At 44.5% G+C, this 27,264-nt stretch overlaps 1 long non-coding RNA gene across 1 annotated transcript in view; it reads right to left on the reverse strand.

Annotated features, from left to right (window-relative positions):
• Window positions 1-683: 683 nt before the first annotated feature.
• Window positions 684-27,264, reverse strand: part of LOC143155854 (uncharacterized) — a 45,619-nt gene continuing 19,038 nt past the window's right edge. The window contains exon 3 of the long non-coding RNA XR_012994478.1: window positions 684-746. This is a non-coding gene — a long non-coding RNA (uncharacterized LOC143155854). The remainder of the gene's footprint in view (window positions 747-27,264) is intronic.

Consider the following 27,264-nt stretch of genomic DNA (forward strand, 5'->3'; position numbering starts at 1 on the left):
GACAGAGTTAATTTTCTTCCTAGTAGCTGGTACAGTGCTGTGTTTTGGATTTAGTATGAGAATAATGTGATAACACACCGATGTTTTAGTTGTTGCTAAGCAATGCTTACACTAGTCAGGGACTTTTCAGCTTCCCATGCTCTACCGACTGAGAAGGCTGGGGGTGCACAAGAAGCTGGGAGGGGGCACAGCCGGGACAGCTGACCCAAACTGGCCAAAGGGATATTCCATACCATGTGACGTCATGCTCAGCATATAACCTGGGGGGAGTTGGCCGGGGGGCGGTGACTGCTGCTCGGGAACTGGCTGGGCATCGGTCGGCAGGTGGTGAGCAATTGCATTGTGCATCACTTATTTTGTATATTCTTTTATCATTATTATTTTCCCTTCCTTTTCTGTCCTATTAAACTGTCTTTATCTCAGCCCACGAATTTTACTTTTTTTTTTCCTATTCTCTCCCTCATCCCACTGCGGGGGGGAGGGGGAGTGAGCGAATGGCTGTGTGGTGGTTAGCTGCCTGCTGGGTTAAACCACAACAAACAGGGAGAGGAAAATGAAATACAGTGCATTGCAAAACGCTGAATGTAATATTTACCTGTCTTGTTACATCTTTTTTCTTTCGATACTCTCTGCCATTTAGGCCTTTTTCTGCTGGTTAGCTTTCTGCCTGAGTTCATGCATGGGAGAACTTGACTCTTGATTTGGGAGCCACAACTGTAGTATATTCTAGTTTTGCCAAGGCCCGCCTGGGGAAAAAGAAAAGGAACAGCATGTCATTTTACACCTTCACCTCATTCTTCTTGGGCTTTTGCTATCTCAGCTTGTTGCACCTCACAGTTCGAATAATGCTGCTCAGCAGCCCGCTGCAGCCATGGGCCAGGCACGTGCTCTCGAAGGGCTTTTCCCTCTGCTCTTACATGGGCATCTGGGTGCCTCTTGGTTTAACATAACTCTGAGAAACCTCTGGGGTTTAAAATTCCTAATACCTCAATTTGTTACGGAAATAAAACACGCTTGTTGGATAAGGATGCTGTTTGCAGCTTACACCACTTGTTGAGTCAGAGGGAGGAGGAAGAGAGGAGGGGCTGGGTTAACGTGTGCAGTTCTCCATCCCAATTCTTTTGATAATGGTCCCGAGCAGCTGATTGCGCCCTTCCTGAAGTACACAGAAAATGCCAGGAGACTGCTTTCTGCCAGCCCAGCTGAGGCTTTCTGCATGGCTGCGTGCGGAGGAGGGCACGTTTCAGAGAAGTATTTTTAGTCCCGGGTCACTGACAGACCTGGAGAGGGAAGGCACCTCTCCAGAAGCTGAGTTGGGCAAGCGCAGGGCATTTATCCACCCCGTCCCTCTGCCAAAGTGCTCCTGACCTGGAAGGAAGCCACTTCTTGCAGAGGTGAGCAAGCTGCTCGCCCGCCTTCCCAGGCTCCCCCTTCCCCGACGCCTCTCCACACCGCTGCAAAGCACCCTGCCCATTTTCGGGCCACACATACCTGTCTGGCAAGAACCCAACCCAGCCCAGCTAAGCAGGAGGTGTCCCCACGCCCCCACAGCCGCAGGTGGCCACCCTCGCTGCCCCCGGCCAGCCCGTGCAAAGTTCGCACCAGAAACCCAGCTCTGGGTCACTGACTAGCATCCACCCCTCCCAGGAAGACAGTTAATTTTTTTTAATATGGTTTCTATTGTTCAGGAGATTAAGGACATAGTTGAGGCTTGTGGCATTTTTCCTCTGGGATCTAATTAGGGAGGAGGAAAAATGAATCCATATATTTATTAATTCTTCCAAATCCAAAATAAGACATAAGAAAGGCCCCAGCAGGGCAGGGCAAAGGCTTATCTAGCTGTTGCCCTGGCTCTGACAGTGGCTGCTACCATGTGTCCAGGGAGATTGTAAGACATAGGAAAATACACAATGATAATTGTTGAAGGCACCCAGTCAGCCTCCAGCACTACCCTGTGCCAGTGGCAGTGTGCCAGTAACTGAATGATAAATGTTACAAAAAATCTGCATACTTTTATACAGGAAAGTTTTGCAATATTTTCCTTAAAGCTGCAGTTCCTGGTATCAAGGGGTTGCATAGGTCCTTTGATCAAAGGGAAACGGGATTTGAGCTGTCATGACTGCATAGAAAAGCCTGAAAACAGAACTTCTCTGTACACCAGTGGCACCCACATCCAGGGGGCATAAAAAAGGATTTTTTTCCTATTTATTTAATAAGCCTTTAATTTCTAAATTTTGAAGGCCTCTTCCTTGATGACTGAACACCTGAGATTAGCAGCCGTGCACACAAATATTTTTTCTTTGCGCAAAGATAAACATTTTTCTTGACATTCAAGACACCTTGGCTCTTTTCAGAGACAGCAAGCACACGGCACTCCCACGACCTCCACTGAGCCCGCTGCCTACCTCATGAGCACGAGTCTGAAAACACATATTCAAAAGCAGGTCCAGTAAAAAAATAAATAAAAAATAGCTTTGAGGCCACCTATAGATGTATGTAAACCCATCTAGAAGAAATATTGCTGACATGCTGTGCAGTAGATTTCTCTTTCATAGCCACCAGTACACCTTAGCTAGCCAACTCACAATTTACTAAACAAGGTTAGATATAAAATGCAAAATCTGTACAGAGAAGACCGCAATGAACCAGATTTCTCATGCACCTTGAACCATCTTATCTGCACTCTGTCCCAACTCCAGTAAGGGCTGCTAACATTGTAAATCTTTTAATTAATACAAATGAACGTTTAGAAAGAACCAGCTGGCTACAGAAAAGTTTCCTTTGTGTCCCTCTTGCAAATCACACTGACATGTAGTGTTTGATCTCATTCGACTAGCTGGTTTAGGATACTTTGTCCCATGAGAATACAAAAGGAGCTTCTGATCTCAGGACACAGGCTATGCTTTTAAGATCACAGACTATGAAACCATGAGGCATAGACTGAGATATTTTACAGGACATTAGTACTACTAATTACTTTTCTTCTCCTATAGCCTTAGACTTACCTGAGGTTTTTTTTTTAAAAGAGAGGGAGTAAATCACGATACATTTAGGAGTGCTCTACAGTAACCTTTGTTAGAGAACACATGCTAATGCACCAGCGAGATTCACTGATACTCAGTTGAGAGTAGCTACGTAAACTATTTCCCATTTTGCCATTTCTGAATGATGCAGTTACTCCCCTGCCCGCTCTTAGATACCAGGATATACCAGTTTTTAGACACCTGAATAAAATCACACATTTTTCTCAGGGTGGGCTTTTGTTTATTTTAAAATGTATCTAGTTGGACAACCATTGGTTGAAATGTCTTAGTTCTTTCAGTAGATTTCTAGCCGGATGCCTTTCTCTGTGACTGGGCTATTGGAAACCAAGTCATCCCTGGAACTCAGAAATTCTAGGGAACATGAGCAGGACAAAGAATTTTCCAATCTTAAAATCGCTACATTCAGGATTCATTAATGCCTGAGGTTTATACTGGTCTGTATTTATATCTTAACTGTGACCTCTTCCAGAACATGGCCAAAGTGAATGACATCTCTCCCCCTGCCCCGCCAAAAAGATGTGACATAAAATTTGAATGTTACTTCGCTTAATTAATCTGAATACCAAGCTTTTCCCTTTCTAATTACATTGTCCAACTCTGGTTTTGCAAACTGCTGTTTAGGTAAACCAATTTATATGCATATGTGCGCAGTGTCAAGAACTATAAAAAGAATTAAAATTCTTCTTTCATTAAATTCTAGAAATGAGCTTTCACTATTTTATTCTAGGAAATCTTGTAAAACAACAATCTTGCACTGAAGAAAGAACATGTCTTCAAATAAATACAGTTTTAATGAGAAATTATTTTTGAGCATAAATACTCAAAAAATCTACAAGTATTATTTGTGCAAATGTGATATATGGGCATATGAAAAATATATGAAAGAACACCTATTTGTCATTACCTCACACAACCTTAATTTAAGCAACAGTATCCTCAGTTAATAATACAGGAAGAGATTGGAAAGGAAAAGGTTAAACTTTTAATTGGTTGTTACTGTTTCAATTCCAGGCAGCATTTATGTATCTGCTCAACACTGGGACAGTCTAGGAATAATAGGGGATGTACTGACTGTAAATAAGCTGCAAGTTACAAGCCTATGAACAAGCCACGATCTGATGTAATAAATCACAAGTCAGACGCTCTTGTGGTTTGTGACATCATGGGCACTCGAAGCGCTATTTATAAGCTCTTGCCATGCACTGTCCAAGACTATTGCCAGTTCAGAAATGCCTGCGAATTAAAATGTTTAGGATTCTTTTCTTATGGTCTTTCTTAGATAGGGTGACCTATTTGCAGCAAATTTAAGCCAATGCAAAGACAGGATTGCGTGGGGCCACGGGTCAGGTGGGGCCAGGCACTTGCATTCGAGGGAACCTAGCGGAGTTGAGTACACAGGAGTTGTGCTGCTGAGCTGACTATCACTGTTGCTCTTTCAAAAGTAGTTTTCCTTCCAGCTTCACTAAGGTGACCTGAAACACCAACAAAGAAATATTTGAAGAGTGCAATGAGGAAAACATTGAGGGTGAGTGAGGATAAGATGACGAGAAAGCGACGGAAAATGATCTGAAGGGATGCAAGGCTGGAAGAGTCACTCCTGCTACTGCCCTGCTATCAGGCGGTGCAGTTTGTAAACGTTACCACCCACACCACTGCTTGTGGTGGCTTTTCAGGTCGAAGATGGTAACGGTCAAATTCTTTGTCTGGTATAGTACAGAGTTAAATGGCTTTGCCTAAATCTGCTTTGGTTGTAGCACCTTACGCTGCTCCAACACAACTGTGAAAGCAGGTGAAGCACCACCCTAATTCAGGGAAATGCTGAGCCTTCATTCCTACCTGTTAGAGACTGCTTTATGAGTAGCAAAGCATCGGCTGCCTCTACTGACAGGCTTATTCAGATCAGGATCCACTTATGTCCAGGATCAGTCCCTTCCACAGAGGTCGGGGCAGCAGCAGAGCAGCACAGGCGGCTGCTGGCACAAGGGCACTTCTGAGGCAGCCGAGAAACTTCTCCAGGAAAATTGCCCTGTGTGTGCAAGGCTTTAGAGAGCAAGACACCACAAACGTTTCTAATCTGACCAAAGAGAGACACTGCAAAAGCCTCAGGCATAATCACTGATTGATAAAACAGATTAACAGGAAAAGAGATTTAAGCAAGAGAGGAAGAGAGAGTAATAGCAAGCCTCGGAGGCTTATAACTATTTAATTCAATCAGAAAAAGGTAACTAAAAGCTGTTTAGTTAAAAGCAGCGTCCCCATATAATTACTACAATTATGCTGAAATATATTATTTTGTTTACACCAAATTGACTGCAACTTTCCTCAGTGCTCAACACATTCATATCGTTAAGCAAGCGCGCAAGCTAAACACGTCACAAGCTGCTCCTCCCCATCTGCTGTGCCAGCCCCCCTCCGAGGTCTCAGCTCCCCTGGAGGGACTCTCACACATTGCTGTGGCTAGGAAATGGTTAAAAAGTGCCATTTTTAAATGCTTTAGGGAAAGTAGGTGGCCTTCCTGGTACTATGTTGCATGAAGGTTTACTGTAGTGTTTATTAGCAGTACTGCTATAACCAGGGTGATCTACTGTTATCAGCAAGGTAATATTTGGATACCTACCAATACAGCTGGCAGAAAATGGACATCCCCAGGCACAAACGTTTTCTGTGTATCTGACTGGACTGGAAGACCAACCTATGCATATTTTGTTTGCATCTGATTTTTACACGAACTGAGCTTGCCAGCAGACACTGTTGTTGTTTAGCTCTTCAGAAGAGGAAGCCCACTTCTCTGGTACAAAGGCATCGGTATTGCCAGCTGAAATTACAGGCAAAAGGACTAACAGCAGGTACCAAAGAGCTAAAAACCAGAATACTTAAGTAAATCCTGTATGAAATATGCATGATACAATTTCCTTCTGCTTTCAGGATCAAGTGACTAGTTGTAATTAGTTGAATTGTTAAGGTAAAACCCACCTCCTAAAGGAAATTGCAAAGGATTTCCTAAAATAGCCCTCTGAAATTTCCAGGTCTCTTTTATGTTCTACCAAACAAAACTATAAAGCAGCCAAATAGTCATGAACTGAAAGTGTCTCCTCCCTTTCCCTGCTTCAGAAAGATGGAGATGGTGCTCTCTTGACCTGACTGACGGCTGCAGTTTTACCCTTGAAATGACCCCTGTATTTCACTGGAAGTAACACTGGTATACTGCAGGAAGGAAGCAGGAGTGACTTGTCGCTGCTGCGATAAAGAATCTCTTAATGAGCATCACTGCTGTGGGGAAGTTTTATCAAAGAGGTCTGCCCTGCTCTTGGGCTTGAACTCAGTCTGTCCTAGTTTCTGGCAAATGTTTCCAGTTGGGATTGAAGTCTTGAAGCTAAAAATTCCCGGTACCCAGCGGTGCTTAGTTCGGATTTGTCATTTCCTAAACACGTTCATCCCCGTAGAACAGACTGCTATCTCAAGGGCTCGAAAGGGAAAGCAAATGCCTGGGACCTGCAAGGCTGGCAGGTCAGGAGCCTAGTTAACAGGCTCCAGTCGAGCACCAATGACTGGAGATAGCGACCAGAAGCGGTTCGCAGCTGGCAGGGGTTCAGCTTCCTGTGTGACATGAGTCAGTGGCACTGGGCCAGGGGCCAGCGAACAAAGTACCCTCAGTACAGCAAACAGAGACACCAGGGACTGGGTAGCTTAGCAAAAGCTGGGCTCTTCTCTGGGTTTTTAGACGCAGCCTCCTACTGCCCGAGCAGCAGTGCTGTTCAGGGTTTTTGGTTATTGGGACCATGAGCAGAGGACTGTGTGCGTATAAGGCTATTTGGAAATTTTCATTAGGGCCGAGGTGGGCATACAGAGAAGCAAAACTGTGCTGCTGGCTTGCTGATACCGCTAACCCATCCTCCACACAACTCCACCAGAGACTTATAATCCCGAACAGCAAGTGTCAACCCACTAGAGGCGTCTGCCCCTCACCTCAGCAGGGAATCCCCTACCAGGTTTGTGTTTCAGCACTGGAACTGAGCGCAGTCCTACAGAAAGCAGGGGAGCCACCTCTCTGGTCCAGCCTTTTGTGCCCTCCTTTCTGTTACGCATGGGTTCCAGGTCTGAACATGAGACTGCAGACACCTTCAACTTTAAGCAGCTTTCTCATTTTTCTGAGGTCTAAAATGCCACACCTAGAAATTTCTGAGACAGGAAGAGTTAGCATTTCAAATAAGCAACGTGATATTCAAAGCAGTTGTCTCTGACAGATTCCAAGTCTTCAAAACAAGGTTGTGCAGGGACACAAGTGAAGAGAAAAGACTTGGATTAATGAAAGAAGTGAGTAACAATAGATTTAATTAATCAATAACCACACAGACACCCTTCGGAACAGCTGCCAGCCAGCTGGAAAGTTTCTCTCTTGCGTAACAAAGTCAAACTCTAAGTGCTTTATTGCTCAATGGAGATTTTTTTTTTTTTTAAAGCCTTCGGTTTGCATTTCATCTGGAATTACTGACCTTTCAAAAACATTGACCCCTTTTGTGTGCACTTTTTTTTTCTTCTGGTGAAAGGATGAGAGAAGATGTCAAACGACATTGAACTGATAAACGAGATGTAGGTGTCTCAGAAATACCTATGGATGATTTCTCCAGAATGAAGAATGTGTCCCAGAACACATTTTGGAACACAGACTCTGATATGATAGCTCCCAAGGACATCCTGCTTCATGTGCCTATGAACACATGCTGGGAAATGTCAAAAAAATATTTTCTTTTTCTGATGAGAAGAGGCTCTTCCAAGGACTATACAGTCAGAGAGCTAGAGACAGAAAAACTGTCAACCTGAAGAGAGAAGACCTGAAGAGACAAGATGGCCATAAAAAAGGAGGGTGAACAGTACTGAAGAGACCAGTCAAGGTAACACTGAGCAGCACCTATAACCTAGTACAGAAGTGGCTTATCTTAAACCAGAAAAAGGCACTCCTTATCTGGAATAACTACAACTGCAGGTAGAGCCAGACGTGCCAAGGAAAGGCACCACCAAAATGAAACATGGAAAACACTATTTTTAGCCTAGTGGGAAAATCCGCTCTTTTAAGACTGTCTTTCCTGTGGCACGTGGTTTTAATACAGCCCCCCAAAATTGAACAAACCAAATACATACAGAAGGTTAGGCTTCCCTCCTCCTGTGACCTAGCCTACTGTCCTTAGTGGGATACTCCAATTCATCCCCACATAAGCAGATGAACCAGTTGTACAGAAATGGATTCACTTGAAGTGCAGTTTCCTCGTTCCTCTTCCTGGGACCCCTCCTCATCTCATGTAGGTGAAGAAAAGGTGGACACTGATTCCTGATCCTTCACTGGTGACCTGGCGTTTGGGAACCCAGACACTGCAATTTGAGCCCCTTTTCCACAGCTCCCAGCAAGTTCAGTAGGAGTAGTTCTCACTAGCCTTGGGCTAGCTTTGGTTCAGCTTGCATGGGAGAGGCAGGAAACAGAAAGTGTCCATTTCTCTAAGCCAGGAGCTCTGGACTTGATGTTTTTCTGCATTTTCTTTAATCTTTTTCAGTGGTCCAAGCCCTGCTGCTCTGCAGCAAGAAAGGGATGAAAAATAGTCCTAGATGCATTTCTGGTGCTGCAGCGTACTACAGTAAACTACCGTTCATCCAAGAAACTTGAGAGCAAGCAGAGGCCACATGATTCAAATAGTCTTTCGCATTATTCATTTCTGGGCCATGCTGAATAAAGCTCTGCTGAACAGGCAGAGAAGTGGTGACAAACATCTAGACCTAGGATGGATCTGAACTCTGAAACGGTTTGGTCTGTGGATTTCCCATCTGGTTTTGGGCTTCTCTGCACTGTGCAGTGGAGCATGGGACAGAGATGCTTGTGGCAGGGCTGAGCTGAGCCAAGGCTCCTTCGCAGATCCCTGCAGCATGCTGCTACGCTGAGGTACCCAGTTTAAATGCAGATGCAGTACAGCTACTTTTATGCACTGCTGGGGCACAACATACTGCTTTCAGATCTGCGTTGTCTAGGGAAGGAGGGGATGAAAAAACAGGAGAGAAACCAGGTAGCAAGGAGCAACAATAACAGTCAATGTCATCTAAAGATAAATAGCAACATAGCTTATCCTTACAATAGTTATACTTGTGCTAAGAACATCTGATGAAGGCACTTATGAAGTACTTTCCTCATGATGCCTTTACAGCTAAGAAGTCACATCAACCTGCTGTATCTCAGGGGACTCCTAGAAAAATATCATCTGTCTAATCACATAACAACACAGGGTGCAGGGAGTCTGGAATTAAGGTTGTAATCCTTAGCAGGCTAGCAGCCTTAGCACACTGCCTCAGTTTTAAGTCTCCCAGCTTGAGAAGGTTTCCAGAATGAGTCCCTCACTCAGCAAGGATGTTCACATGGAGCAGCTGTGAGATCAACTGTAGTCTATTGTGAGCTGGACCGAGACTTATCAGTTCACACCAACCTGGCTAAACAGTCCATCCTTCCAAGCCATTAACAATGGAAGCATGATGGAGCCTGCTCCTTTCACCACTGTATACTTTAGACAGGACTTTTAGATACTCCAAGCTTAATCTTCTTGGAGGAGGTATGTTAATTTGGTTCTGTTAACACAAAGATAAATAATTTTTACAGAACCTGAGCAACTTCTTTCTGTCATAAACCAGTCATAAGTATCTATTATCTCAATTAACTGATGTTTTTCCAAGTGAAAGAGGTCATGTTGAAGGCTGGAGTCTAAAGCAAGAAAGGATCTTACGGATCCAGGTCCAGTTTCACTTACCCTTGCATACATCAGAGGAACTGCACCGAAGACAAGGGGGTGCAGTTCATTGCTATGATCAGAACTGCACTGCTACTCTTTATTCCAACAGGTCCTGATTTAACTGCTCTCCTTCCTGGTGCTTAGATTGGAGCATGCAAGTAGTCCAGCTGAATCAGACTATGCCCAGGACAAATATAGTTTGTTGGACGGGAGTCACAGTTCCTATCATCTTCCAGAGCTAAGCCCACACTGTTTCAAGTCTTATGCATATGCTTGAGAGCTTAAGGTAGGACCATCAGTCATGGTCTATCTCTGTTTAGGAACCTCTATATTCAACACGGAAAACCCTTTTTAAAAAAAAAGCAAACCCAAAAATATTGAGACCACAGAAATATGAACAATCAGCAAGTGACTTGGGACAAAGGAAGAAACCTAATGAAGCTACCTCAAAGCAAACATACTAGATTTTCATGTATGCAGTGGCAACTCATATGTACTTTTATTAGCTAAGAGAACTTACACTTGAGTAAATCTAATGTTTCAACTCAAGCCCACTGGATGCTGTTTAAAAATACTGAACAACCTTAAATGTAGTGCTTATACCATAGGTTACTGATAATGTAATTTAAAATCCATCTATTTTACCTGTGTGCTGTTCAGCTTTTCCCCCTGACTTTGGACAAGGAATACAGGCATCTTAATTTCACAGATTTCTCTCCTATTCCAGCTCTGAAATAGTGAACCACTTTAGCTACGTCAGGGTATTTCCATCAATAACATTTTGTTATTGTGAGTTTTGTTATTTGTACATTTGTGAGTGTAGTCACTGAAATGCAGGCTGGATCCCACTGCCAGCCCTGAAGCCGCCTGTTTAAACACAGGACAAGCCCATCTCCTCCAGTTCGTCCCTTCACAAAACTAAGGACAAGGAGCAGGGTTTTTTCCCCTCTTTAGCCCACTCAACCTAGGCCCCTCTTCACAGATGCTCCTGAAACTACAGGGTCAAATTACACCTATAAATCTTCAAAGGTTCTTGTGGCATTTGTTTTCCCCAAACCTCCTGTTTCCCTTTCCAGGGTTGGTCATTGGGAACCCAATGGAGATTTCTATTTATCTTTATTTATATAATGAGATTATAGCTTGCAGCTTTGCTGTTAGAACTTTAGACTTAGTAGAAATCATAGAAATACTGGGCTGGAAGGACCTCAAAGGTCCCTTCCTTACAACGAAGTAAACATGCCTAGACCATCATTGACTAACCAAGCTTTGTTCTTAAAGGACTCCATAAACAGGGACTTCACAGCCTTCAAGGCTGCGTCACTGCTTCTCTCTTCCTATTTTCAGAATAAATCTACTTCTGATACTTAACCAGAATCTTTGTTTATGCAAACAAAGCTGGCCACTATTTGTTGCATACCCCTCCTGCCACGGAAGCAGAGAACAATTAATCCCTGTTCCTTTTATAGCTCCTTTAGAAGACGGTTTTCCATGTTCCCCCTCAATTTTCTTTCTCCTAAGCCCAGCAGACCCAATTCCTTCAATCATTCTGCTTTGGACAGGTTTTCTAGACCGGTGACAGTTTTCATCGCTCACTTCTAAACCTGCTTCAGTCTGTGTCTGACACAGAGACATGCTCTAGATAGGCTGATGTTTTTTCTCTGATGTTAGCAGAGAGCTTCTTAAATACCTAAGATATGTCAGATGACACCACAAACTGGATCAGGTTTTCTCCAGCAAAGACAGCAATTACATATAGGCAAACTCAGCAACTTACTTTTTAGAAATTTTTTGGTATTACCATGAGAGTTTCCCAGTACTCCAGTATGTCCAGCACACCATCATTAAAATAATCAGAATGAAAATGCCACAACTGTGCACATCACATTACTTTTGTTACCCTAACTCTTGGTCTCATCCCCTCAGTCTACCTGTTTCATTCACTGGTTGTGTCTCATCTTTGACACCGTGTGAGCATTTTGTGGGAATGACTGTCCTTTACTAGATCTGTAAACTATCGCTTAATACATTGGGACTTCAGCCTGGTAAGATTGTGGGCATTAAAATGTGTTTCTGAAATAATGTAATGATGTATCAGATGACAAAGCACATAAGAGCATAAATGTCAAGGAGAGTTTATCTGGTATTAGTGAGACTAACAGGAGGAATTCAGACTGGAGAAGAGCAGAGCAGAGCAGAGCACTCAGGGCAGCAGGTCCTTCGCCCTCCACTGGCTCAGAAGCCCAGGGAAGAGAAGCAGCTCAGGGAGGTGCCTGCACGCCAGCACGAAGAGCTCCATGAAATCATTTGGTAAGCCGGAAGGGGAAGAGGTGAAGTTATGTTCAGCATGCGGATGCAGGCCCCTTAGCAGAAATGGCTTTGGTCTTGGATTCTCATTGAACCCCTTTGTTCTCCTATGATTTTTTGAACAATGTGATTCTGTTTCTCCCCATGAATGTAACTCCTTATGGGTTACTGCAGTTTTGTTTATTCTTTACATAAAACTTAGGAACTGGCTTTTTTTCTTTCTTCATAGCAGATGAGCTTGTCTGGTCTTTCGTAATTGTCCTGTGGTTCTCCAGAAAAGCAGAGATAGCTGGGTCATGTCTGGATCATTACCATAAAATATAGTCAGGAGGAAAGCTAAGGGAAGTCAGGCTGTTGTATATAGTGCCATACAATGTAGGACAGCTATTTAGGTACTCACTTCTCCCCTCACAGGGGTTCAAGTTGTCATCAGCCTGTTCTCTAGCTTGCCAGCACAAAATCACCGGGTGCTACAGAAATTGCAGGCAAGCCTGACTTTAACAAGTGTTGTGCTTCCAAACAGCATCTCAGTGAGATTCAGGGAGGTGAGCGATCTGTTTAACAACAGAGGTGACAAGTCACTCCACAGCTAGTAGCCTGGCACACTTCTTTGCAGCAAGCCAGCTTTATGGGCCTCTTGTTCATCACTGTCAGAGAGGTTGGGAAAGAGCGTCACAAATGCGTAATGGAAGTGTGATGGTCTGGGGAGACGATTAAGCCATTTAGTCCAATGTGCTTATCCACTTAAATATTTTGCTTCCACTCAGCCCTTCTTTCTTACTCTTTCCTGAGATCCTGTGATTCTCCCCCTTCTGCCTGCAGACACAAAGCTCTAGCTGTTGCTTGATCTCATTTCTGTGACATTTCAGGCACTCTTCCTGCTGACTTGTTCCATCTGGTTATTACCCTTTGAGTGAGAAGTAGCTCTGCCTGCATCTCTGCTGAGTCTCCTAGTCTGTGTGCTGAGTGTTTCGGCTCCTCCTCCCTGAGCAAGCAAGCTTGAGCAGGTTTATAAATAGGAGTTTTCAAGCTAATGAGAGGGGGTGCGGGGGTGAGGAAGAGAGAAACCGCACTGAAGTCACTTCAGAGACAGATCCTAATGCTCTTCAGAACAACAGCTTTGCAGGCACAGCCACGGAGGGACATTTGGAGAGGGGATGGTTAAACACTGAAAGGGGGAAGGGCTTTGTGTCTTGGTTCTGCCACGAGTTTTTAATACAACTTGGGAAAAGTCATACCTCCTCTTAGTTCTTCATGGGCTGAATCCTTTTCATAGAATCATAGAATCATAGAATCATAGAATAGTTTGGGTTGGAAGGGACATCTAAAGGTCATCTAGTCCAACCCCCCTGCCGTGGGCAGGGACATCTTCAACTAGATCAGCTTGCTCAGAGCCCCGTCCAACCTGACCTTGAATGTTTCCAGGGATGGGGCATCCACCACCTCTCTGGGCAACCTGTGCCAGTGTTTCACCACCCTCAGCGTAAAAAATTTCTTCCTATCCATCTAGTCTAAATCTACCCCCCTTTAGCTTAAAGCCATTTTCCTGCTTCCCTCCCAGCAAATGTACTGCAATGCCTGTAGGGCAAGAATGGTCTATTCCTATGCATTTACTTGCAGATCAGTAAAATAAGGCTTGCCTCTTGCTGGGATCTCCCAGTATCACCACGATAATACAGACTTCTGTTTAGAGGCGGTGCCCTGGCTCATACACATGACATCCTCTCGCTGGGGCACAATATGCACCTTGCACTTTATGACTTCCTCCCCCCCCCCCCCTTCATTTTTATTATCCCCTCTTAGGGCTGATAAATAAAGCAGCACAAGTCCTGCTGGGACTAAAATCCTTGTACTGACTTCCAGCCCGCTTTCCAGAAGGATAAGTAATTTCCCTTATCTGTACTATGAAGACAAAACACAGCCGGGATGACCTAATTCGTACAGACGGCATGTGGATCAGCAGCTTCATATCGGGACAATTCTCTGCATAGGCTACATGGTTTTGTAAATGCCAAGTGCCACTGTATTTGGTCTCCGAACCAAAAAGCAGGGACCTACACCAAAATGACAGCAGAGGAGTGGCTGTGAAGCAGCTCTCTAATGCCATATGAGTATGTGTGATAAAAGAGAGGTGGAGGCCAGACACACTAAAGGCAATATCAGACATGAAGAGCACATCCTGGTCCTGACAAGCCTTCCAGGAGTTACAAGATGATTAGACAAATACTCTCCACTTGCAAGTCCTAGGACTCAATGTGACATCTGCAGTGCTTAGCAGATATATATGGAGGGGACGTGAGGTCAGATGTAGAATAAAAACTGCATAAAAGTGCAGTGGGTCACAGGTGATTGTCTGGGATCATCCCTGATTGCCTCCAAACATGAAGATTCAGCTGTAAACCGCAGGATGTTCTGTCTCTCTGTCTGCAGTGGAAAGAATCCAGATTCATTCTGGTGCAGGACAGCCAGAATGCAGACATTATGCTCGAAATACTCAGTGTACCTACAAAAGAAGTGATGCTCCTGCATCCCTTACTTCTGGACCTCACACAGACTAAATCTCAAGCATGGTGTTCTCTTCATCCACCAGATTAGGACTGATTCCTTGGAGAGATGATAGAACATAGTCCTCTCTTCCTTGTATCTTCTCTTTCAGAAAGTCCTTTCTGAAGAGGTTTGGAAGCTTTTATTTCCAACCATGGAAATGGTTTAAGATCTTCCTGTACTGTCTCCTCTTCTGGGAGAAACCCTTGTTTAGTCCACAGTTAAAACTGATCACTAAAACCAAACTCTCTGCTTTCCAAACACCCAGCTGCAAGAACTGGCTGTTCAGGACAGCAGCAAGAATCACTTAAAACATTCTGGCATTGTGAGATATGAAGAATTAGCGGCAGGTTTACAGGAACCTGTTCAGCATTTTGAGGCATATCCAAACAGCAAGAGAGCAGCCCTCATTTACCTATCCCAGCTTAGAAAAGCAATATCCAGGTAGTTCCTATATTTCTATCCATCAGGCTGAAGGCATGTTTAGTAGGAAGATGAGACTTTCTCCTACTCCCGGATATTCACTTCTCCACAAAACTCTTGCAAAAACTTTCATGACCTCTTACAGATAGCTTCATCAGCTCAGTAGCTTACTGAGGAGGTATAAGACATGGTAACGAAGTCCTACCAGCAGGTTGCATTCAGACAATTTGGAAGGGGAATGGAAAATTTAGCCCTTGTATTTTATTAGCTGAATGTGATGCTCTTCTGAAGCCTGTTGGCAAGGTTAAAAGGTTGATGGCATTTTTAAAGAGTAGGCTGAACCGCAGCCAGCTCATGCAGTTTTAACTGGAGACGTACTGAACTTCCCAATGAAGTACTATACTCCTACTGCCTCCTGTAACACAGGAGAAACAGGTCTTCTACACACTGAAGAGGAAATTTGTTCTGGGGAAATGGGACATGGAAACACAAAATCTTCAGCACTATTACTACTGTCATCACTCTAGGAAACCCGCTTTTGTTAATGTCCCAGAATAACGTCTCTCTGTAGTAACAACAGTATCTCAGGAAAGGTCTTTTTCAGAACTTCTCCCATCCAACAACCATGCTTCATTACTTGCCCTTTTCAGAAGTCAGTTTTCTATCCAATATTGTTTCTATGGCTCTAAAATATTGGGCTAAGTAACCGTCTCATCTCTCCACAAGCATCAATCATGCCTTCTGTGTTGCAGAGCACATTGCACAACTATAGGTCCTGTTTGCTACCCAATCTCCTGACTGCCAGACCAGTGCTTTATCCTCAAGAACACATTGCCTAACAACAAACAAATGAAACAGGACTAACTTCTCACCCTACTTCTGCACTACTTGTAGCCAGGAATAGATCTGCTCATTTCACCAGTGGATCTGTTTACTGATCTAGTACTGTGGTTTTCAACCCACAGTGTGTGAGATCCCAGGGGTCTGCGAATTATTTTCAGAGAGTCCATGGGTAAAGACCAAGAAAAGCAAACCTACTTTCCCCACAGAGGCCCCCACCTCTGCTGGAATTTTTAGTGGCTGGCAAATTGGAAGAAGGTTGAAAACCATTTGTCTGGTGTCATGAGATAGGATATGTTCCCTCAGGCATAAAATTTTGGGGAACTGCTGAAGAACTCTGCCAATTTGTAACAGTTGCAGTACCTAGTTAGCACCTGTCTATGAAGAGCAGTATTTGTGAAATAGCCAGGGGTGCACTGAGTATGCAGCAGCTATTCCTTATTCCATGCCTGGATGAGACACCCCATATGAATGGTAAGCTTTCCTTTGGGTCATTTTAAGCCAGTGCCAGAATCATAGAATCATAGAATACCAGGTTGGAAGGGACCTCAAGGATCATCTGGTCCAACCTGTCTTAGCAAAAGCACGACGGTCTAGACAAGATGGCCCAGCACCCTGTCCAGCCGAATCTTAAAAGTGTCCGACGTTGGGGGGATCGACCACTTCCCTGGGGAGATTATTCCAATGGCTGACTGTTCTCATTGTGAACAATTTTCCTCTTGTGTCCAATTGGAATCTTGCCAGGAGTAACTTGTACCCATTACCCCTCGTCTTTTCCATGTGACTCCTCCTAAAAAGGGAGTCTCCATCTTCCTTGTAGCCACCCTTTAAATACTGGAACATGGTGACAGGGTCTCCCCTAAGCCTTCTTTTCTCAAGGCTGAACAAACCCAGTTCTCTCAGCCTTTCCTCATACGGCAAGCTTCCCGGTCCTTTGATCATCTTTGTGGCCCTTCTCTGGACCCTCTCCAGCCTGTCCACATCTTTTTTGTATAGCGGGGACCAAAACTGAACACAGTATTCCAGGTGTGGCCTGACAAGCATAGAATCATAGAATCATAGAATCATTGAGGTTGGAAAAGACCTCTAAGATCATCGAGTCCAACCGTCAACCCAACACCACCATGCCCACTAAACCATGTCCCTAAGCCCTGAGTAGAGTGGGGTAATGACTTCTTTATCTCTGCTGGTGATGCCCTTGTTGATGCAACCCAGCATCCTGTTGGCTTTCTTTGCCGCAGCAGCACACTGTTCACTCATACTGAGCTGGTTGTCCACCAGGACCCCCAGGTCCCTTTCCACAGAGCTGCTCCCCAGCCGGGTAGATCCCAGCCTATGCTGCACTCCTGGATTATGTTTTCGCAGGTGCAAGACCTTACATTTGTCTTTGTTGAACTTCATAAGGTTCTTGTTAGCCCACTCTTCCAGCCTATCCAGGTCTTCCTGCAGGGTGGCTCTCCCTTCCGAAGTGTCCACTTCCCCACTCAGTTTGGTATCATTGGCAAACTTCATCAGGGTACACTTGATCCCATCATCCAGACCACTTAAGAAGATATTAAACAGCGTTGGGCCCAATATCGATCCCTGGGGGACCCCACTTGTGACAGGTTGCCAGTTTGAAAAGGAGCTATTTACCACCACCCTCTGGGTGCAGCCTGTCAGCCAGTTCTCCACCCACCGCACAGACCACTTGTCTAGACCATAACGCATCAGTTTCTCTAGGAGGAGGTAGTAAATTAAAGGAGAGAATTCTCTAGGAGAATGCAGTAAATTAAATCACATGAAATCTCCCCAGTGCAGAAAACTGCTCATTGCATGGGGAATTATTGCAGGCTCCTCTGACCCTTCCAGCTCCCCATAATGCAACCAAGCCGTTCACAGGGTGTGCACAAGCCGTTCACAGCAAATTCCCAAACATATTTCAGCAAAATGTTTTCCTTGGGAAAATACAAGGTAAAGTTGCACTTTCACAGCAAGAGCACACACTGACGGCAATGACATTGTGTCTAGCAGAATGGAAAAAGAGAACTTTCCATTTTTAAACTTTCTATGAAGCAAAAAGTCAACAGTGAGAAGGAAAAGCACCCTGAGCCACTCTGAATGCTCCAGCTGAACCTAAATTACACATTTGAAAAATTATACTTTAGGGAAAACATTATGGTTCTGTTTAAAAACCACACACAAAAATAAAAATGTTGCAGAATAAAATTTCTTTTTTACTCTCCTTCCCCCAGCTTTAGTAACAGGTTACTACCCCAAAAGTCTTTGCGGGATCCGCCCCTTAACTTGGCTTTTTTAATTTCCCTTCACAAGTATACTGCTCTTCAGTACAGTGCTGGATTCCCACTCAGCAGCTTTTACATATGAATCTTCCTACGACACCTGAAAGGTTTCCCCCATTCACATATAACCTCTGCCCCTTTTCATCATGGCCCTTTGCTCTGGCACAACTAGTCTGTGTTGCCTCAGAGACAGAAACGTGCAAACCACAGTGAGGTACACGGCTTCCAGCAGGGCAGATAGCTGGATGCAAAGGAGGACTTCAGAAGCCAGGGAGCTCTGCAGAGGAACAGCTTTTCTCTTATTAGGATAATGCTGCTATCAGCAAGCCAGGGAGCTCTGCAGAGGAACAGCTTTTCTCTTATTAGGCTAATGCTGCTATCAGCACACAGTTGTTCGAGTCACAGAGTTAAAAATGAGCTGATTATAGATACCCATGCTCTGTATAGACTTCCTGAATGGTTTTGATGGGCTGTCCAGACCATTCACTGTTAATATCTTTTTGTCGGTGGCAATTTTTGCCATTAAAAGTGTGTGGGGAGAAGCGCTGATGAGGAACACTGCCTTCTAAATCCTGCCTGTCTTTAGGAGGTATCTGTTAACTGAACACAGGAGAGCTGTTTTCTCTGTGGCAATGCACATTTAGTAGTCTTTTGCATCTGATGAAAAATGCCCATACTAAAATGCCATCAGATGATAAAAAAGCAAGAGAATACTACTGGGATGAATAACTAGCTTCCAAGTTTATGCCTGCATTGTGGCATATTAAAGAAACGTTAGATAGGATCCATTCAAAGCAACTGGTACATAAAGGCACAGCAGCAAGAGAACCAAACCCAAGCTGCAAGCTGGTTTATGCAATATCTAAGTAAGAATTTAGTGGGAGTAAGGTATCTATCTTCCCTGCAGTGCCTGGTAGCAGCTTAAATTCCTATTAAGTGCCTGTGTCTTTACATCACTATATGACTTTAAAAAAATCTGGCCCTGCCTGTAAAGCCAGAGCTATTTCAAAATTGATACACATCCAGACAAAAAGTGCCTTAACGGGGACCGTTTATCCTTACTTTCCCATCAGTTAAATTACCTGTCATAGTTTCTCAAGACTAATAAAAAGAACTAAGCATTACTAAATACCACAGATTAGGATTTCCTCAGCAGTGTTTTCTCCAACAGACAACTCCTGCTATGTGTTCTCAGTAGTCTGCAAGTATCTGGCTGGAGGGGATTGCTTCAGTTTTTTGGATGCATTTCCAAGGTCACAAGGATTTTCACACCTTTTACTGCTGGCTCCTCAATGGCAGGTAAAGGATGTTGCAGCTAATGGGAACACGGATTGGAGCTAATTATAGAGTGATTGACTTGCCATGGACTTAATTGCTTATTAGAAGTCACACTGATCTCTGAAATGGAGGCTATGAATCTCATAATATGCAAAGAAATAGCCACCATCTGAAGAATAAACATGAAAAGCTCATTCAGGTACAAGGAATAGGTATTTGCACACAACTTCTTTCAGTGTGTTACACATTTCAGCACCAGTGCTTGGAAGCCAAATCTAAGTGTTCAGGTGTGAATGTCAGCAAGTGAATTTATACAAGAGCAGCTCTAGGGCCCCAGTCTTGCCAAGGCCAATACCAAGCCACAGTGCCAGCCAGTTACTGCTAAGTACTTGTATAGGGGGAGCACAGATAGGAAGCTGCATTTTCATGAAACTCTACTTGTATTAAGCAACTCTGCAAGCTCTTCTTTCACTACAGGGCACCAGCTCAAACCATCCTCCCTTCCTGTCTCGCAGCATGTGCTGCTTGCTGAGTGCCACCCGAGCCAGAGACTGCACACTGGTATCAGCAGAAGTACCTACAGAAGGCAACACAGAATCTGGGTCCTTGCTTATAAAGCTTTTTATGCTATGGCTCTGCCTAGTTGCAGGACCTTTCCTTCAGTTTCCTTCCCCATTCTTGCCCACAGGCATCAGCTGTCCCCATTGCCTTTTCCACCATCATCTCCTATTTCTCCATGGAGCCCTAGTAGGCCAAACTCAGTGCAGGCCTAAGCTACTACAGTGAGCACCACCAATGACCTTGCAGTCCAAGCTCAAGAAGGTACCATGTTTGCAACGTATTGCAGTGGAGTTAACAAAGCATCCTTGTTTTTTCCCTCCCAAGAATCCCTGTTTGTATTTTTAACTCTGACAGCAGTGAGCTTTTTCTTTCATTTAGCCCTTGTTTTATCATATCCATTGGAGTTAATCTTCTCACTGCTGACATGGCAGCTCACTCCTCCAATGGCCCCACTGTCTTGAACCTCACATGGGAACCCCAGGCACTAACTTATATTCAGGGACAGATTTTGCAGGGCTGTCTGGCAATTACACCACTTCACTATCCACTCCCTCCATTCAGAAGCAGGGGTATGTACCTGCTTTTCAGCTGCTGCATTTCACAGCTGAACATCTGAGTGCAAGTTTAAACTGAGACAAGCTCAAGGTAATCATAGAATCATTTAGGTTGGAAAAGACCCTTAAGATCATCAAGTCCAACCGAATGCATTTGTCTGTAAGCTGCAGCAGCTCAGGAGCAGAAATGTGACACCTCACACAGAGGTGTAGACCCTGCTCTCTGCTCCCAGCTGCTTGGTAGATGTCTTGCACCAAATCATAGCTGCGCTCCATGGGGTCCCTCCGTGGCCTGTGGCTTTGGACATTTGCCCTGCTTGCTCTCTCTCCCCTTCAACAGGCTCCAACTTGCTCCTTTGTCATAATTTCTCTCTTCCTCAATTCATACTTTGTCATAAACAGTAGGAGATAAAGTCATGCCAAAGGGGACAGTCTTTGTACAGTTTGTCCTGTACAAACATGAAGCTGTGCATAACACAGTTTCCCCTTTAAAAAAATACTTCCTTGTCTCTGAATGGGAGCTCTTTCCATTATGACGTGGTAGCGCAATGAATTCCCTGCACTGAGATGTTGCTTACAGCCTTGAGACAAGGCACAAAGGGAGCGCAAATAAATGAACAATACGGTGGAGGAAACAAAGGGCAAAATAAAAGCAAGCAAGCAATAGAGGGAAAAAAAAAAAAAGAGAACCAGCCTGCAATGTTTAAAGCTGTGCCATGCAAAACCACCACCATACAAAATGATGCAGAATTTCTACAGAACTGGGCTGGCAAAAAGCCTATGGGGAGTCCAGTCAGAAGAGCATGCTGACTCCACGAGCAAGGACAGAGCTGGCAATTAAAGGACAATTGCTGCACAATTTTCACATTGGCCTAGTGCATCCCATCTCATGGGATCCCCACAGGGTGTTACAAGGACTTTTCCCGTTCCTGAAACACAGCCATATTTGGGGTAACAGGTTAGCAGTGTACAGCAGCAGCATACAAGTAAAGAAAAAAAAAAAATTTTTTTGCTGTTGCACAGGTCCTCCCTTCTTTTGTCCCTCCACTTCCAAAAGCTCCCCTAAACAGAAATATTCCTCACACCCACCGGTAACTATACAAGATTGACTTCCTTTAGAGAGCCATGAGGAGTCTTCTACCCCAGAGCCATACAGGCTTGCGTGGAAAAAAGAAAACAAGAAAAGATAAAATACATAGTGCAAAGAGCCAGGTGCACAGGTCATTGTATTGGAGGCTGGCAGGAAGAGACATAGAATCACATTAGCAAGCTCAAAGCTGTACTCACAATGTCATCCACATTCTCTACAATTTTAAATTAAGCATTTCTTCTCAAATAGCAGTTTGCTCCCACATCCTCCTTTCTGATCCCCTCAGACCAGCCTCCCTCCACAACTGATTCTCACTTCTCTTCCCTCTTTTCTCCTTATTCTTCCGCCACTCCTTCTAGTCATAAAAGCAACTCCCTCCTCTCTGAGCTCCCATGTCAAATCCCCACCAAACCAGCACCAATGTCACTGCAGAGGAGTTGTTACCTGCTGGATGCCGAATGGTACCTTGCAGATGACAACCTTTCCCACCACATGAGAGCTGTCTTTGGAGGCTTTAGAGGCTTTTCAGAGCAGAGACACTCTACTTTGGTCTCACGTACCAAACATTTAATGCAACGATACCCTGATCTCAGTGTTTCTGTAAAATAGAGCTCTTGCTTTGTTGTAACCATCTGCCTAGTATAATGTATAGTGCACTACATGGCCAACTGTGTTCACTAAACGCCACCTTCTTGCTCCCACATTAGGTATCCTATGGGATGGGGAAATGTAGGTTTCTGATCTGCCCCCTGGCCGTTTCACAGTTGGCTTAAACTCCTCAACCCCTGGGCTGCTGCACGATTCAAGCCTTTCTTTTATGCTAGATCTAGTGATTTCTGCTGAGCAAGTTTTCAGCCAGATCAGGAAGGCGATCCAGCTTGCTGGGTGACCCAAAGTGGCAGCTGGGCTGTGCAGTGGTTGGTGTACAGGTGCGATGGTGAATCTCTCCAGTACTTCAGTGGGGAATAAAGAACCTTATGAGAGCAGTGAACTTGCAGCCAAATCAGAAGACCCACTGAAAAAGGGCTGCCTCTGTGTGTTCCTTTATAAACAGATTTCTGCAACAGCAAATGCTTTTAGAAGATCTTTCTGCTCAACTTTTTTGTTTTCCCTTCCTCCTTTTCTCTCCTGGCTGTAATTAGCTGTCAAGTCTTAGTGCGTATTTTCTGTTCATTTGCCTTTTAAAAAGGCAAAAGCCAAGACTTCCAGAAGGTAGGCAAGAGCTCATTTCCCTTTTTCACTCTGGTTGGACTGAGACACCACTGCTGCTTAACTTGGCTTAAAAAGCCTTGGTGTTCTTCACCTTTAATCATTCATTCATGCTCCTGCACCTCACTCTTGCTTGAGCTGACCCCAGTGTTTGTGGACCTGGCTGCTGAATTAGCTCAGGATGAAAAATAACTTTTCCCTCAAAATGGCTACCTGGTTCACAGCACTACAACATAAATGCTCATGCCAGCACTACAGACGGGACAACTGAGTTGGGGGAGAAGAATGACAACAAACAACTATGGTGGAATGGGAGAATTATAACATTTAAGCTGGTAACTGCAAATTATAGCCTTACTGCTCTCAACAGTTGCAGCCTGCTAGACAGAAGTTGCTCAGCCCACTGCATACTGAACAGGGTCAAAAGCCTGACCCGTAGCTGTGAGTCTTCTCTCCACCTTCTTGCAATTAGACAACAGAAAAGTATCTGCAACCTAACAACCCCTTCTCCCTCCTTTTTCTCAAAACATGTGATTCTTATACGATCCAGGCATCTTCTTCCCAAGCAGGAGTTCATGCTTTAAGGCTAGCCATGACCTGCAACGATTCTTGTTTATTACTGTCTGCCTAGAAAATCTTGTAGGGTAAGAACAGAGATGTCTGTTCTTCGAGGACATTTCTCTGCAAGGTATCTGTAAGGATCTCAAAACACTTTGCAAACATCCTTTAGTGATGACTCACAGCACCTTCTCTTGTTGCTGTTTAATGCTGAAATGGAGGCCGTAGTTTGTCAATATGAAGAATGTGATGGCAGCAAGGTCTTCAGCACCTGCTGCTTCTGCCTCTTCCTCACTCCTTCCTTGTGCCATCACCACCTCCCAACAGGCTGACCCTCAACTGTGCACTACTCCATAAACCAGATGGTGTAACTATTCCAACTGAAAAACAAACCTAACAAAGCTTTTGTTGTTGTTGTTGTTGTATTTTATAGTCTCAGCAGTTACCAGACTGATAATACTGCTGGGAAAATGCTGACTGATGATGAACACAGTAGTAACATGCAATGGCACAGGAGCAGGAATGAGCTGTGGAGGAAGGAGAAAGCAAAGGAGAGGATGATGATGCTGGGAAGTGAAGTAGCAATACCTGAAGCCTGTATTACCAAAGAAGACTCTGTGTCATCAAGCCACCATCCCAGGCACAGAGACACTAAATGACTTGTCCACAGACAAAGAGCAAGTTATCGGCAGAGAGCATAATTTTAAGAGATGATGACACGTGCTTATCCCCTCTCTCGACTCCAGGCATGCTTCTGCCCTGCTGGTCTTGTTTGAAATTGCAATGAGAAAGTGACTAGTACAAATCCAAACTGAAGCTGTCCTACCCAGGTATATTATTGTTGAGTTGGCAGCTCATAAAAGTTTCTAGACTGGTTCCTAAAGAGAAAAGAAACAGCGACATCCAAATGCCTGAGCCAGGCCTTGTTTTTAAAGGCAGCATGCACATACACACACAGGTGGTCCACCTCTGCCCTCTTCCCTTCCTTTCTTCTTTTTGCCTCTGCTACCACAAGAAAATTGCACTAGTTAAGTTTAAAATGGATTTTAAAAATAAATTTTCAAGTAATTTTTAAAGATTAGTTTTAAACCAGTGCAAAGGGCTGGGTAACCACCTCTTAGTTTTCAGAGGGCTCTTTCAGTTTAGGGAAACTCAGTAGCGCACAATCTCAGATGTGGAAGTAAACTGGTACAGTTGAACTGGTGGAAATGTCTGCATGGATGCTCAGCTTTCTGTGATGAAAGCCTATACGTGTGAAGATAGAGGGAATCATTTGCAGTACCCAAGCTATTCCACACTCGCTCCCTGCATGCGAGTACACGGTACCCTCTGTGTGGGAGGCTGCTTGGACAGCAAGGTGCATGGGAGCAACAGGGCCACTGCTCCAATCCAGCCTGCCCACAGCTCACTGTGGGAACCTTCTCCCTGTTGTTCTTCCAGAGGAACAGAAACACCCCTCCAGCCTTTTATGAGATCCAAACAAGCCTGCCGTACGTACTTTGTGTATCAGAAAATGGGAAGAGGATAGGAAGCTGCATTTTAAAGCTTTGCAACTTATATTCAACAGCAAGGCCTAGCAATTTAGTAAGCAATTCTATGCAAGCCTATGATAGAGTTAAACTGTCTCTTGGGTTTTACTCTGTGAGCTGGCTTGGCTTCCCTACTTTATTGCTGCACTTGCTAAGCCTAATATTCTTTCTAACCTTTGGAACATAGAACACACTGCAATCTCCAAGCCAATGCCCTCAATAAGCTAGCACTGTCCCCAGGACAAGTATTCCTGAACATCAACCACTTTCCCAATATATGTTACCCTCTCTGTTTCCAACTGCCAATTCTTTTCTGTTCATCATCTCATTCTGGATGGTGCCCATATTCCCTCACTCCCATGGAAGCACTGCCTCAGCTCCCAGCTGTGAACAGCTGGCAGGTCACCAGGGTCCAGACAAAACTGTGGCTGCCCCTCTATCACATTGTCTGGATTAGAGTCGGTGCTGATCCACCGCTAGGGACAGAAGAGATGCTGCTCACTTTTCTTGTGCTTTGCTGCCACCATTGAAACACAGCTGCAGCTTCCACACCAGGGGTATCCGGGTCACCAGCCTTCTGGCCACGCTTCCATCTTTTCCTAGTCTGCCACCCTCCTCTCTCAACACTTCTAGCATGAAGCTTGTGTAGCAGGCTTGTGCTGTGCTGGAAGAAAGTGGGCTTGGCTGCAACACAGGGGAAAACGCTTCCCTCGCTCTCCTGGATTCAGACACATGGGTAGTTTCCCAGTCAGCATGGCCTCAGCAGTTAGCAGACAAGAACTAAAGATGCTGTCGCAACACTGAAATTATGTGCTGGCATGAAAAAGAGAGAAGTCCCCAATAATGAAGCTAATATTTACCCTCACTGGCAATTTGGGGGAATGCTTATTGTCCTTTCATATGCTTCAGCCACGCCTGCTGTGAGACAATCCATCATGTTACTGCTAGACCTGAAATGTGTGCAGTAGCCCACCCTGCAGAGGTAGGCAGCAGGAGATGGAAACAAAGACGTTCACACACTGCTACCCTTTGAATTAAAAGAGCATCCTTGTTACAAAACAGTGCTGGTAAGGTCTTTCCCTCTCAATGGACCACACACAAGAATGGGTAGGGATTTAGCAGTGAGAGAGAAAAAGTAGTGCAATGCAAACATAAAGACAAATAATTGAGGCCATGTGTAGACAGGTGCAGGGCTGGTGCTAGGAATCAATAAAGCATTTAACTTCCCAGAGCAGGAAACAAGAGCACGCAAACCAGCTATGACCCAGCTGCTTATTTTGCCTATTCTAGGGTGCTAGAGAGCCAGATTGTCTTCTGCTGCCGCCACCTCTGGTTGACTGGGTTCAGAGTGTGTGGACAGCTGCTATTTCCAGCATCAGGGCTAGCAGCATGAGCTGTTCTCACTGCTCTGACCTCTACGCAGGGTCACCACCACTGCTCCTCCCATACATACTCCATCCCTTCCTTCCCTTTTCTGTCGTAGGAGTAGATCTCAGTATCTGTTCCTCGTACTTAGAGCAGCTAAATTCACTTTTGCTGTGTCGCTGGAAAACCTGACACTGCTCTGGAGAGGTGCTGCATTTATTTAAAAGCACGCTCAATTTGCAGCATGAAGATTTTTGATCTTACCAAGGGCAAGCTCCCATTTGAAAATCAGATTAGCTGCTGTAGCTCCTAATGGGACAACAGCCACCAACAGCCTCTGGTTAGGGACGTAGGGAGCACCCTCACAGCAAGGAAGGCTGCTCATCCCTTCCTGGCAGAGGCATGAAAGCAGCCCCACTTCCAAGAGCCCTGTAACAAACCAGCTCAGTATTCGTTCCAGGTTGGCCCCAGCAGCTGGCATCTGACACCGTACGTAACTGAATTGCATTCTGGTGAAAGTCACCCCCAAGTTCAGATGCAAAACTGGCTTCTAACACAGCTGTGTTATTAACCTGTTGAATGACAAAGAGAATCGCTAGGGATGCAGGTAATAAAGGAAGCAGTATGTTTCAAAACTTAACAAAAAATACTGATATGAGATTTCAGTAACTTCCAGTAGGAATCCATCACAAAGGAAGCTCTGTTTACAGCAGCTCCTCAATGCCAAAACATTTAGTCTCATTATTGTAGATGCTTAAGCAATCATGTCTTAGGCTGCTTTGTTTCGTAGCAGAATTGATCACTAAAGATTACAAACAGAGTAGTAGCAAAAGTTCTGCAAAGGAAGACACAAAAGCACACTGTTAAAGACTTATAGACAAAATATCCAAGTACTGCATGGAAAATGCTCACAAGCGTA

This window comes from Aptenodytes patagonicus, chromosome 1 (genome assembly GCF_965638725.1).
Source record: "Aptenodytes patagonicus chromosome 1, bAptPat1.pri.cur, whole genome shotgun sequence".
Classification (NCBI taxonomy): domain Eukaryota; kingdom Metazoa; phylum Chordata; class Aves; order Sphenisciformes; family Spheniscidae; genus Aptenodytes; species Aptenodytes patagonicus.